The sequence below is a fragment of the Polyodon spathula genome, chromosome 15 (assembly GCF_017654505.1).
Source record: "Polyodon spathula isolate WHYD16114869_AA chromosome 15, ASM1765450v1, whole genome shotgun sequence".
Lineage (NCBI taxonomy): Eukaryota > Metazoa > Chordata > Actinopteri > Acipenseriformes > Polyodontidae > Polyodon > Polyodon spathula.
Genome location: NC_054548.1, coordinates 16,322,094 through 16,335,850, shown reverse-complemented (window position 1 = coordinate 16,335,850; position 13,757 = coordinate 16,322,094).

The window sequence follows — 13,757 nt, the reverse complement described above, 5'->3', positions numbered from 1 at the left end:
TGTCTGCCCGGTAGGTTTCATTTAGTTTCCCTTTGAGCCAGCCCAGGTGGTTGGCATAATAAAGAGCTCTCAGCTTAGCTGTCATTTTCTGTAGCCAGATCTCAGCTTAGCTGTCATTTTCTGTAGCCAGATCCCAAACATTTAATGGAATTCTACCAATACTTTGAGGCCATAATCTATCATGCAGGAGATTCTTTTTATTTTATTTTTTTTTTTTGTATATGTATATTTTTAAGAGAAAAGATCTCATAGCTTTTATCACAATATTCAGAAACATTATATTATGAGAGTTTTCAAATAACTCTTATCAATGTTAATTTTATATTCTTCTATTACAAACTGACCCATTTTTTCTGTTTTTTCAAAGTTGAATAATTGTATACATCACAACACCCGACAACAACCGACAACAGAATAAACATAGAATGAGTGGAAGTTTCATCGCTATCAAACCCTGCGCTTTCCATAAATATACAATCATACTGTCTTCAAATACATGCAGTATATTTAAATAAACAATTCCTCTAGAAATTATAGTGCTACCCAAATACTTACTACCATTGCAGAAGAACTTGGATGGTATTCATTTTACTCCATACCAGTCATGGCATTCATTATTGAATATTGTGTTAGTTCTAATTCTGGAGGGTATAATGAAAAAGTAAAGTCTAACTTATTCTACATAGGTAGTAAATATATAATATTTGGGTTACACTGCTACCATCTGATGGCTTGCTCATTAAAATCTTTTGCAAGCAACAAGAATATAGTCATGTATATATTAAATAAAAAAAGAAACAATTTAAGATCAAATTGAAATATTTGATATAATGTTATTGTCATCGCCCAAATGCTCTTAATCAAAGAATAATTCCTTTCCCAATGAAAACAAGCCACACTGCTTTATTTTTCTATAGCAAAAAACAAGCTGCTTGTAATTTGGTTTATTAAAGTGCATACGATACTTAGCATGCAGCCAGTGCCTGTGTAATGTCGGTAAATGTGTGGTTTCTGCAGCTGTTCCTAAACAAGCATGCAGCACCCTAAAGAATAGAAAATGCAAGGATGGGCCATTGACCAACACTGTATTACAGATAAAGAAGTTATGATGTCCCTGAATATTGTTTTGTAGTGCCACTAGATGGCAATATTTACCCACCACTAGCTATTTTAGAAACTAGTCATGCTTTGTGAACAGAACCCAGTGTCTCCTAAAAAGGTCATGTATATAACTAGCTATAAAAACCAACGTTTTCAGTCAAGTTTCACCAAAAGTTCCTAAATGTTACCTATATTTATCAAAAACACAGTTTTGCACCTTATTTTCCATATTATACTTCGAAATGCTTAAAACTTGTTTGGCATCATGTATGTCCAGCAGATGGCACTACAGTATGATAATGTGTCACATGTAATTTAATCCTGGCCATGCAAGAGTTACGTAAACACAGCATCAAAGCACTTGAGTTTCATCGACATGGATTTTCTTAAATCCCACAAACTAGATCTTTACATTTAACTTGGTTAAATGCCTTTTAATGGGATTATCTGCAAATATATAAAAATATATTTCCCATACCAAATAACTTGACTGGGTTGCGGATATATTTGCACAGGTTGTGAAACCATGTTATAAAAATCTTTAAAACTACAGTTTAGGTTTATGTTGTAGATAGTTTTTCTAAACTAGCTCGCTTGATCCAAGCCTGAGGTAGTGTATATATATAATTACTTTTTCATTTCCTGTTCTCATGTATACTCATTAAAGGAGTTTCTTCTCAAGTTTGACAAAAAATAATTCAGGACTGAAGGGGTTAAACACTGTGTTGTTACAGTGATTTATCTATGTTCATCCCCAGACAGCATTACCAATTAAACCAGCTAAAACAAAAACCTAAACTGTGGATGGTACCTGAGATTGAAAACCACTGCCGTAATTCAATTACATCTCAAATAATTTGTTTCTGTTTTTTTTTGTTTTTGTTTTTTTTAAGTGATCTATAAATATTGCACTGTAGCACTATACTGCATTTCATTATTCTGAAGTATCGCTTTTGACCGGTCCTTAATTGTGGAAGTGGTAGCCCGTTGTGTCGTCTGCAGCAATCACTACTTATTTACCCTCTGATTGGCCAACAATCTTCCATATTCAGGTTAGTCCCTACTGTGCCGTCCTATTTTCAATCATTTCAATGAACAGCTATATATTACCAGGTGGCATTGTTGTATGTACGCCTGGTTTTGATGGTTTGTTCTGTTTGTTACCCAGATAGGACTGTGGTTTGGTTCCTTTGGAATAAAGCTCCTGGGATTCAATTTAGGGTCCAGTTGCTTTAAAATCTCATATTAGTATAAATTTGGTCTGCTTAATTTGTGGAAAAAAGATCCAGAATATGAGGGCCAGACAAAATTACTGCGATTTATTTAACAAAAGGGTCCATATCAATATAAATACTTGTAAACTAGCCCTATCGTAGATCTCTGTTGCAGTGATGTCAATAAATTACCCCTGGGAAAAAACAAACAAAACACTAGCAGGATTAATACAGTGCAATGCTACTGAGATCCATCAGACCACACAGAATACATTTCTCAACATTTACTTGGGAGCTTTAGCCGGAAGAAAGAAATGTCTTGTAAGGATCAGAGTGTATCCAGATCATACTCCCTCCAGCGATAATGCTGGTTTTCTGTTCCCACAACATGCCACTCATTTCAGTCAGGGCACCATTGTTGGTTTCCAGATGATTGGCTCAATAAGGTTCCATATCAGGTAGCCCTTTTCACTGCCACATTGTTTTTAACCTCTGGACATATCAATGACACAGATCATTTTAACATTTCCATATTGTTTCATTGCTACTGCTTGGCACAACTATTCCTACTGTGCAGATATTTTTAATCGCAACTTCCTAGTTTTGATTTCTTTCTTGATATTGGGATTCAGGGAAGCTGCACTAAAGCCCAGTTGTCACCTGAACAAAACCATTATTAAAGAAGATTTGCCAACAATCTGCACTTGTGGAAGAGATCCATGTAACTAGTGCCCCCACAGCTTAGCTTTGTAGGAAAGTGCCAACACAGTCCAGACACTTTCTCAATACAGTATAACTGTTTGGGGATCCCTCTTTAAAGTAATAAAGGTTTTGGGATTTTAGGGTCCTCATTCAAAATGACCGTGTTTGTCCATCTGTCTGTCACACACTACATTGGAACATCAGGAAACTATCTTGAGTTTCACAAATCTTTTTTTTTTTTGTTTTTTTTTTTTGTTTTGTCTCCCAGTCTGTAGAACCTTTAATTTGTACTGGGGGATAACCCTATGAAATGTTGATTCTCTTCAAAACTCTTAGTATATTACATGCTGTGCATGCCACAGTAAAACAAATAAAGTTTAATTTTTATACTTATACATTTTTATATATGCATCCTTTTTATGATTGGAACTCCACCTCAGAACTGTATATGTCACAGTCTTCTTAGAACATTAATCTGTAAGTCATTGTGTAACTTTCAAACCTAAGCTTATCGGTTTACCAGCTGTTTCTAGCATGCTATCTGAACAAGGCTGAAGCTGAAACATTTAGACAGATAGATAATGTAGGAACATAAATTAGGGATCCCCTTTTTATTTACTAGTGTCATAAGTGGTGGTCGTATATTTTGTTGCAGAATCTTTGTTAGTTAGCATGTGCATAAATTATATATTTTATTGACATTAATAGCCAGAGTTAATCAGATAGCATTAAACAGATATGCAATAACCATAAACATTATTCTCTTATTATGTCATATGGGGCTCACTGTTGGTGTTTTCATCTTTGTAGTAAAAGGCTAGTTAGTAAACTGGGCCTTACACAGCATGGTTTCCTCTCTAGTTATCAAGAACTCAGCATGAGGTAAGCTATAGAGAATTCTTCAAGATTGCATTAATGATAGCTTGAGCTTTGTGATAACTGTAATGCCCAAAGCTATTTCATGCTTCTAATCTTGTCAGCTTGAAATGTTGTCTTATATAATGACTATGTGACATTTTTAGAAATTGAACTGTCAATATATGAACACACGGCATAATTAAGCCTCATATTGAACAATGTTTTCCTGCAACAACCAATCACGTTAGGGTCATGGGATTGATACATTTATATGCGTTTTTACTGTATACTAGATCTGAAACAAAAACACATTGGAAATGTGAAAAAACACCAAAAGTGCCCAGCTATTTAAAGCAGAGATATCAAAAACACAAGCCAAGTTTCAAGAAACATTTGGGTCAACCTTAACAGCACAAAGCAAATAGGCATAATTGTAAAACCAAGGTATAACAGTTTTCAATGAACATTGCCCTCTTCATTCTTAAACGTATGTGTTTTCTAACACACACATTAGATCTAATGCAGTCAGTACTCATTGTCATTTAACACCATTATCCGATCACTGGAAAAAATAATCTAGCAATCAACGCATTCAATTCACATTCCAGGTACTTAACAATCTGCTATATATTGTATTTGCAACGTATCTGGTCCACAGCAGAAAGAAATGGAGACGGCACAGGATGCAGTTTAAAGCAGTGAAAACTGCTATTTGTATTGAAGCTTTGGAACAGCAGGCAAATGAAATCTCTCTTATTAAATGGTTTAGCTCAGATAGACAGGCATGAAAACCACAACACAACCCCGAGCTGCTCTCAGGCATCTCTTAAATAGTGATCCCCACCAAGCCCTATTAGTGTATTACTCACAGTAATACACTAACATTAACTAACACTCAAGTACAGCGGTGCAGGGCTCTCTATATGGGGCTATGGCAACGCTGGGCTCCCTCTCTGGGCTTCTTGCGGTGCGGGGCTCTCTCTCGGGTTCTGACGGCATGGGCCTCTCTCTCTGGGGCTCTGGTGGCATGAGGTACTGTCTCCTTGGTAGAGCAGGATAGTCGCTTCCAGGTGGCGGAAGGTACTCTTTCCCAGGTGTCGCTGTGCAGTCTCTCACTAGCAGCGGTGTGGCGTGCTCTCAATAGCAGTGCTCTCAATAACAGCATTTATATTAATTTCATACAGTATTAAATGTCATTGTTTATATGATAGTGAAAAATAATAAATACATACATGTCTATGTATTTGTTTATTTCAATATTTATATGAATGTATTTATTTATTTGTGTTTTACTTTTACCAAATATATAGGCTATCTTTCAGCATAGCTAATTCTCAGAAATGATGTTACTTTTTTGTCCAGGGGGGGACCACAAATAGCGTTAGTCTCAACGACCAGTAGTAGCACTGACAGTTAACCCACAACATGCTTGCACAGTGAAGGTTGTAGGTTCAAATCCCATGTATAGTAGACCTTTTTTTTATTTCTATAATGAAAGATTTTTTTGCAGGCAAATGTTCCATTTTGAAACATAAATAAATCATTTAATATAAATGATATAGACATCACAATAATTGCATTCCCTAGTGTATTTCCATGTTGACAAAACAAGTTAATTGTCATCAAAATTGGATGTCCTGTAACATACATATGCATGGATAAAAGTGCCTGGGGTCTGCAAAAATCTTCAAAAAAAAATATCAGGAGAAAAAGAATTGAGATGGGCATTTTTACCTTTCTTTGGTGACTTATTTCTCTTACTGTATAACATGTATTTACTTTTTTTCTGCATTTCACGTATGAGTGTGGGGAACTACAAATTAAATGTGGAATGGTACTTTTGGCTGATTTACCTTTGCTGCCCCAATACCCTGAAAACACATAAACTATTTGTGCTGTACAGATAGTCAGTGACAGTTCTCATGCGTCGCTGTAACTACCATTCCTCTCGATACAGATATTTAGTAGTGTTTACAAGCAAAAACAAGTTGTCTTTAAAATGCCTCTGAAAAAATTTAAACCCATGATGACATGAGACTTGAGAATCACAACCAAAAGCAGGGAGGGGGGTCTCTGCATGCTTTTGAATAGAAAATGATAAATTAGTCACTATATATTAACTATCCAACATTTATAAAAACACATTTGTTCACATGTTTACACATAAACAGAAAGTGGTGAGTGTGTGAAATGGGATACCAAGTAGGGCTGCAAGTTTGGTTTCCTGTGCCAAACAACCAGTACAAATGAATATTTGTAACGAGTATGACCATTTCTTTTTTATACAAGTAATACTAAAATATTTTATTATAGATGTTATTAGTCATTATTCAGACAGAAAAAAAAAAATATGTAAAAAAAATGCATTTAGTCAGCTTCTGGCTCCAATAGCGCAGGACTGTCAATGTTAAGTCTAGAGATAGAGAACCAGTCCTGGAGAGAACGAGTGTGGACTATCACCACAGCAGTCTTTGAGCTAAACAAAACATTTTGCATTTTGTTGAAAAGCAAAGCAATAGTATATCTCATTCATCCTCTAAGAGGACAGTGTTTTTATCTTAGCAATCTACATAAGATTTGCTGTTTGTTTCTTTCTTTTAAAGAAATGTCTTTTTCTCCTAATGTTTAGTTGTTTTTTGGTGTGAGATGTAAAAAGTGTCTAATAAATGCTTAAGCCTGCTATTGTTTGCACACAAATAATCTGTTTTATTATACATCCTGTTGAAAAGAACATCAATAATATATCAGCCAACGAGTAAACAGCACTTTTTATCTTAACAAAGTTAAGATATACTTACAGCTGCTTGTGATAAGAAACAGCTTCTTCGGTCTTCAGTACAGTGATATAATCACATTGTGAAATGGAAAATACTAAACAAGCAAACAACGAAGCAACAGAGACAGCATCTTCATTTGGTCTGCTGGAGGATCTCTGGAGCGCCTTTACAGTCTAATTGAATTTCAATTGTCTGCTAGTTTATTCCTAATTTGGACAAAGTATCCAAAGAAAACAAGCAGCAGAAGCTGATTCTGGGGCTGTGCAAGTCTACATTTTTCTGTGTGTGTAAGGGCATTCAGTGCAATTTAAAATGCCACAGCAGCAAGCCTTGCAAAAACAAATATAGTGATTTGTATGTTTCTAAATGTAAATTGTGATATTTTTTCTTTTAAATGTGCTGTCATTATGTTTTCTTTATATGTATCTAATTTGATTGAACTACTTTAATTTTGCCTGACTATTATTATCTAAATAATCAAATCAGTGTTTTAAAATGAGGTTCAGTCCAGTGGAGCTCTCAATGCGGTTTATTCTGAAAATGTTGTCATCTCAAATAAAAACCTTTAAGGAGTGTTTTTTGCTTTCAAAAAGCAGCCTCTGTCTTTATTCCACAGACGTGGCATTGCCTGGCGCTGGACGGGGTCTGCAAAACCTGTTTTCAAAAAAGGGGTAGTTCACCCCTTCCTGTGATTTATGAGAATATTAAACGTTTATGAAGCATACTTTTCATTCTTTTTTCTTTCTTTCTTTCTTTCTTTCTCTTTCTTTCTTTCGCTAAAATTAGACAAAAGTGAACTGACATTTGATTTTGCAGTTTAAATACTGTGTATGCAGTGGTCTTATAATATGAATAAAACAATCCATTTTAATTGTGTATATTTATTCTTCTAAAACTGTATTTTCTACATAATAAGGGGAGAACACTATGGAAGTTATTTCAAACACGTGTAGCTGTGGGTGCTATTGTGGGCAGTTAATATATTCTTAAGAGCAATATATCAAAGGACCTCCAAAAACTATTCTAACCTATTGTAATGTACAAACCCGTTTTTAATATCGCTCTCTGAAAACGATAGCGGATTTACAAGTTACAACAAGCCAAAAATAGACCACATTCCAGACTGTTCAAAGTTCATGAATCATGTTTGTTCAACATGAGCAAATGATTTAATACTGGGAATCTCTTCTTAGAAAGATGGTATTTATTAAGCATGCAATGAAATAAGTTTGAAAATCACACAAAACAGTTACACAATTAAATGTCACATTAAAACATTACAATGAGAACTAAGGTTTAAGACAAAAATTCATCAAAGAAATACCAGTACATACTGACACAAGGGGTCACAATACCTGAATAGATATTTTAAGAGTATTGTTACCTAGCCTGAAAAGTAGTCTCTTGCGTTTCTCCGAATGTCAGGGCTCCCAACCTTGATGGATAAATACTTAGAGATGAGGGCTCCAGGTGCAGTCTTTAATTTCTTAGTCTTCTCAAGTCTGAGGCAGCTTCAAAGGTTTGGGGCAGCTAGTGGGTCCGGGGAACTAGCGGGTCGGAGGGAGCTAGTGGGTCAGGGGAACTAGCGGGTCCAGAGGGAGCTAGCGGGTACGGAGGGAGCAAGAAGCTGGGCTAAAGCAGGGGTTTTATACTTTTCAAACAAAGAGATTGTTTGATTTCCCGCTGCATGCTCCGATTGGCTATTTTGTTGCACATGAGCTTGCAATCTTGATTGATTGCTCACCCCCCTTCCTCTGTCTGATTATCATAATCTGGAAAGGGGAAACTTTAAAACATGCATAACTTTTGCTAAATAATCCAGATTTTATTCTGAATTCCTGTTATTTTTACCACAAGAAATTACATTTCTTTAGACACCAAACATGTCCAGTTGCGATTTTGGTTATGGCTTGGCTTGCAAACAGTTTAATTCTCTTGGGGATTTATTACTTGGGTTATTCTATACTTTTTAGGCAATTTAAGAATAAAAAGACTTGTATCTTGTATTCAGTAGTATTAAATCATTATGTGAAATTTGTCTTAAATCTTTTAAGATATTTTCCTCTCTTTTTCAGACTCCTATGTTAAATCACCTCTCTCTCCCTAGACTGGTTAATTAAATCACGGAGATGGTTTTGATTAGCCATTTGTCTCCTGAGTGCCTGGTGCATTCAAGGTGTGAGGTTGATAGTTATCTCTAGGCAAAGCTAGACAAAGTAGATTAAGGTTCATTCCATGTAGATTCCTGATACTGTAACATCATAAAAACATAAAATAGGAAAGTTCATGACCTTTGCAATATATTTGTGATGACAATGCCTATAGAACCTACACACACTTGGAGTTTAATGTTTGAGGTCACTACTGTATCCTCCTAAATTGCTTACCACCTCCCCGTTACAAATGAGGCCACGGTCTCAATGGGTCAACTTCCTGCATAAATAATAAATACAGAAATAATGAATCAATGATGTGTACCTTGACTAATTTTATGTTCATTCAATTAAAAAAATATCTTTAAGATCTGTTCAGGAGCTATGCATTTGCTCAAAGCACATTTCACAATTTGAGTATGTCGCTTTACTCAAAAACTGAAAACGCTGTCTCTTCTTTGGGGTCTTCAAGTGGGCACCTTCCATCCTTGGTGTTTCATTTCATTAAGAGGACTCGACAGTGATTCTGGCGTCCCAGCTTCTCCCCACCGACATGCCCCACTCAGCTAAGTCCAGCTTACTTACCTTCCTTTACATCTATGTTTCTTTTTTTCCACTGTGCTTGATGTCTCCAACCAGAATCTTTTCGTCTCAACCAGAGACAGTTTCTGCTCTTTTCTGCTGCTTCAGATATGTTCTTCACTATGCGTCGCAACTCCTGACTACTGAATCCGATGTCTGAGAAACCGGGTTGTGGAGTGTGCCACAAATACTCGACAACCAACCTCCGCTGGGTAAACCTGGACTTTCCATCCTCGCTGTTCCACTTCAGCATCTAGTTGAATGTATCAAAGTTTCTTCCTTTCATACCCCTCATCCACAGCATCCTCCCATGGCACTGTTGACTCTACCAGGTGAACAAGGCATGCTGATCCAGATCACAAGACAATATCAGGTCGAAGGTTAGTGGTGGCAATCTCAGGTGGGAAAATAAGCCATTGTCCAACATCTGCCAGCATTTTCCAGTTTCTAGCAGCTTCCAGTTGTCCTAGACGAGAGTTTGTTTATATATATATATATATATATATATATATATATATATATATATATATATATATATATATATATATAGAGAGAGAGAGAGAGAGAGAGAGAGAGAGAGAGAGAGAGAGAGAGAGAGAGAGAGAGAGAGAGAGATAGATAGAATTTTATCATTTTTCATGTTATTTTATTTGAGAGCTGGTGTATTATGTAATGTAGTACAGTCATACACAAAGACAGCACTTAATAAGCTAAGGGCCTGTAAAATATTGAACACAAACACAAGCTATTGCCTGTTTTGTAGAAGAAGCATTAGCTTTTAAGAACACAAATGGCAAAAATATATTTTATGCATTTTTCAATCCTCACAAGTTGTGTCCTTTGTTTAAACGGAAACGCATTGCATTTTTTCATCAGTTTTTCATTTTTCAGGTGCGTAAATTAAGCAGTTCACGCATCCCAAAGAATTGAATGTTATAATATGTTATAATATATAGATTTTGTATTTTATATACAGGCTATTTTAGAAGCACAGGTGCTGCAGAAGGCCCTATACAGTGATTGAAGTAGTGTTTACCCAGTCTGTCAATATTCTCTATGGTACCTGAGATTTTTACCCGCCTGACAATTTGCTAAAGTCAATTTGCATGTGACTACTGTGGCTCTGCTTATGCTTGGACAAATATTATATCAGAGATTACAGGCCTAAAGAAATTAATCAAAGTAAAACTTGATTTAACCTATAAACACTCACTTTAAGGATTAAGTGGTATCCACTCAACACAGACACAACGTGTCTTTTGCCAGACACATACAAACCATAACAAGTCATATTTTTGGACAGCTTGGTCCAGTCAAGGAAAGATATTATCAAGTTAGTTTGTTAATAATTTGTTAAGTCTTGGTACAAATGTTAAATATTTTAAAATTAGAATTCTATTGGATGTTTTTGCAAGCTAATTGTTGTGCCATATTTAATGGCTTTTGTTTGTTTTTTTTAAATGAGGAGAGCAGGATGAATTGCTTTACTGAAGGATTATCAAGTATACAGTATGCATGTAGTTAGTTCAGTAGTAAGTAGAATTTCCAGGGGAGTGATTAGCCTATGCTGCAACATCAACATAATAAGAGCTGTGCTTTCTTAATAACCTCTTAGTAAGCTGATGGAATAGTTTAACGATTCTAGCTTCCTTATAAATATGTAGAACGCTAATCAGTAAAAAAAAAAAAAAAAAAAAAAAAAGACCTTTGCATGTTTAATAAACATGAAGCAAATAAAATTATCTTTGCACATGTTTGGGTAATTAATGTAATCATTCAGATCCGGGCTGTGTTGATGAATGAACTCCATCTCCCATTTTATGGGAAAACTCCCTTCATTTTACAAAGATAGCAGAACTAAAGCTGTTTAATTGAAGCAGATACATTATATGGTAATGAGTGACTATATTCTGTTCTTATTTTAGGGCCTGGCATTAAATGTCATTTAAGGCACTGTTGGAGAATTTATTTTATTAGGGTGTATTAGTGTATCATTCCTTGAGTTCCTTGGTTTGGATCCCTGTGGAAGAGCAAAGCTCTGCTCTTTAGAAATTGGCAGGGATGGGGTTAACTTCCCCTACCTGCCTGGGTTTATTATGTTCTGGGGTTGATTAGTTGATTAGGTTGATTAACGATCAATCAGCGCCCAGCCACCTGATATAAAAGGAGGCCTCTGCTTCTCATTTGGGGAGAAGGGAGCTGAGGAAGCAGGTTGGTGTTTGTTTTGTGGTTTTTGAATTTTCTAAATCCAGTGAAGGCATTGCCCAGCCTGGAAACTTTATTTTTGTGAGTTTTGTTTTTGCTTTATTTGTGTTTGAGTATCTGTTATTTTGCCCTTGTGCACTTTATTTTTGTCTATTTATAATAAAATAGTTATTTTTTTGAACTGCAGTCTGTCTCTGGGCCTCTATCCACTCGCCAGCCTGCCACAATCCCCTTATAAATTTGCATACTTTTCCCCCCTCAATTTAAATGAGTAGCTAAGTGTAAAGATCACTTTTATGAGCAATAAAGGTGTTTAGTCCAGTGGCATCACTATGGAGTGCAACACCCCACAGGTTGTATCATGTGCCAGCATGCCAACCTATTCCTACCCCCCCCCCCCCCCCCCCCCCCCCGATCTGCAGCACGAGTTAATATGCACGAAAGCTGAGACTACTGATCAGCGAGAATAAAAACAATGAAAATTAATCTATGCTTGCTGCTTGTTAATGGACTTGAATAATAAAATAGCAATACATGAATGTTCAATAAAAATCACTTGGACAAAAACACGTGTGCCTTTAGTAAACCTGTACCAAGTGCAAGTGACAACTTACACGTCACATGAATGTGCTTTTTATATCAGCTTGCAAGAAAATGGCATTAGATGAAGGAACGAGTGGGTTTGATAGCTACAGATGAGTATTTTGAGCTACAGCCTCCAAACCATATATATGTAAGTATCTGCCTATACTTCTCAGCATTGAGGAGACCATTAATTCTGACCAAATCCCCAACTCCATTTGCAGAAATGCAGCCCCAAACTTGCAAGGAACATGCTTCACTGTTGCCTGCAGACACTCATTCGTGTACCGCTCTCCAGCCCTTCGGTGAACAAACTGCCTTCTGTTACAGCCAAATATTTCAAATTTTGACTCATCAGTTCAGAATACCTGCTGCCATTTTTCTGCACCCCAGTTCCTGTGTTTCCGTGCATAGTTGGCCGCAAGTCTTCCATGAAGGCCATTTCTGACCAGACTTCTCCAGACAGTAGATGGGTGTACCAGGGTCCCACTGTTTTCTGCCAATTCTGAGCTGATGGCACTGCTAGACATCTTCCGATTGCGAAGGAAAGTAAGCATGATGTGTTTTTCATCTGCTGCAGTAAGTTTCCTTGGCCGACCACTGCGTCTATGGTCCTCAACATTGCTCGTTTCTTTGTGCTTCTTCAAAAGAGCTTGGACAGCACATCTGGAAACTCCTGTCTGCCTTGAAATTTCTGCCTGGGAGAGACCTTGCTGATGCAGTATAACTACCTTGTGTCTTGTTGCTGTGCTCAGTTTTGCCATGGTGTATGACTTTTGATAGGAAACTGTCTTCAGCAACCTCACCTTGTTAGCTGAGTTTGGCTGTTCCTCACCCAGTTTTATTCCTCCTACACAGCTGTTTCTGTTTCAGTTAATGACTGTGTTTCAACCTACATATTGAATTGATGATCATTCGCACCTGTTTAGTATAATTGTTTAATCATACACCTGACTATATGCCTACAAAATCCCTGACTTTGTACAAGTGTACCTAGAAGAATTGATGCTGTTTTGAAGGCAAAGGGTGGTCACACCAAATATGGATTTGATTTAGATTTTTCTTCTATTCACTCACTTTGCATTTTGTTAATTGATAAATATAAACTATTAACATGTCTATTTTTGAAAGCATTCTTACTTTACAGCATTTTTTCACACCTGCCTAAAACTTTTGCACAGTACTGTATATATATATATATATATATATATATATATATATATATATATATATATATATATATATATATATATATATATATAAATGAAAATTTGAACTGTAATTACTGTTGTAGTTACAATTTTGTTCAAGTAACTTGTAACTGTAGCAAATTATTTTTTAAAACGTCCCCATCACCAGAGAACAGTACCCTAGGATAGCATTGCAGCTTACCAGAATTTGTATCTTATTTTTTAAAAGCACTTAAAAGAGAAGCATAGCCTGTATTTAATGTATCATCTTCACTGTCAGTAAATAATTATTTTAATTTAACTTTAAAAGTCAGACAACTTTATTATGATGTTATTAAAATGCTGCATAATAAAAGCTACAGCAATAAAATGTGTTATCGTCCTATTCATAGC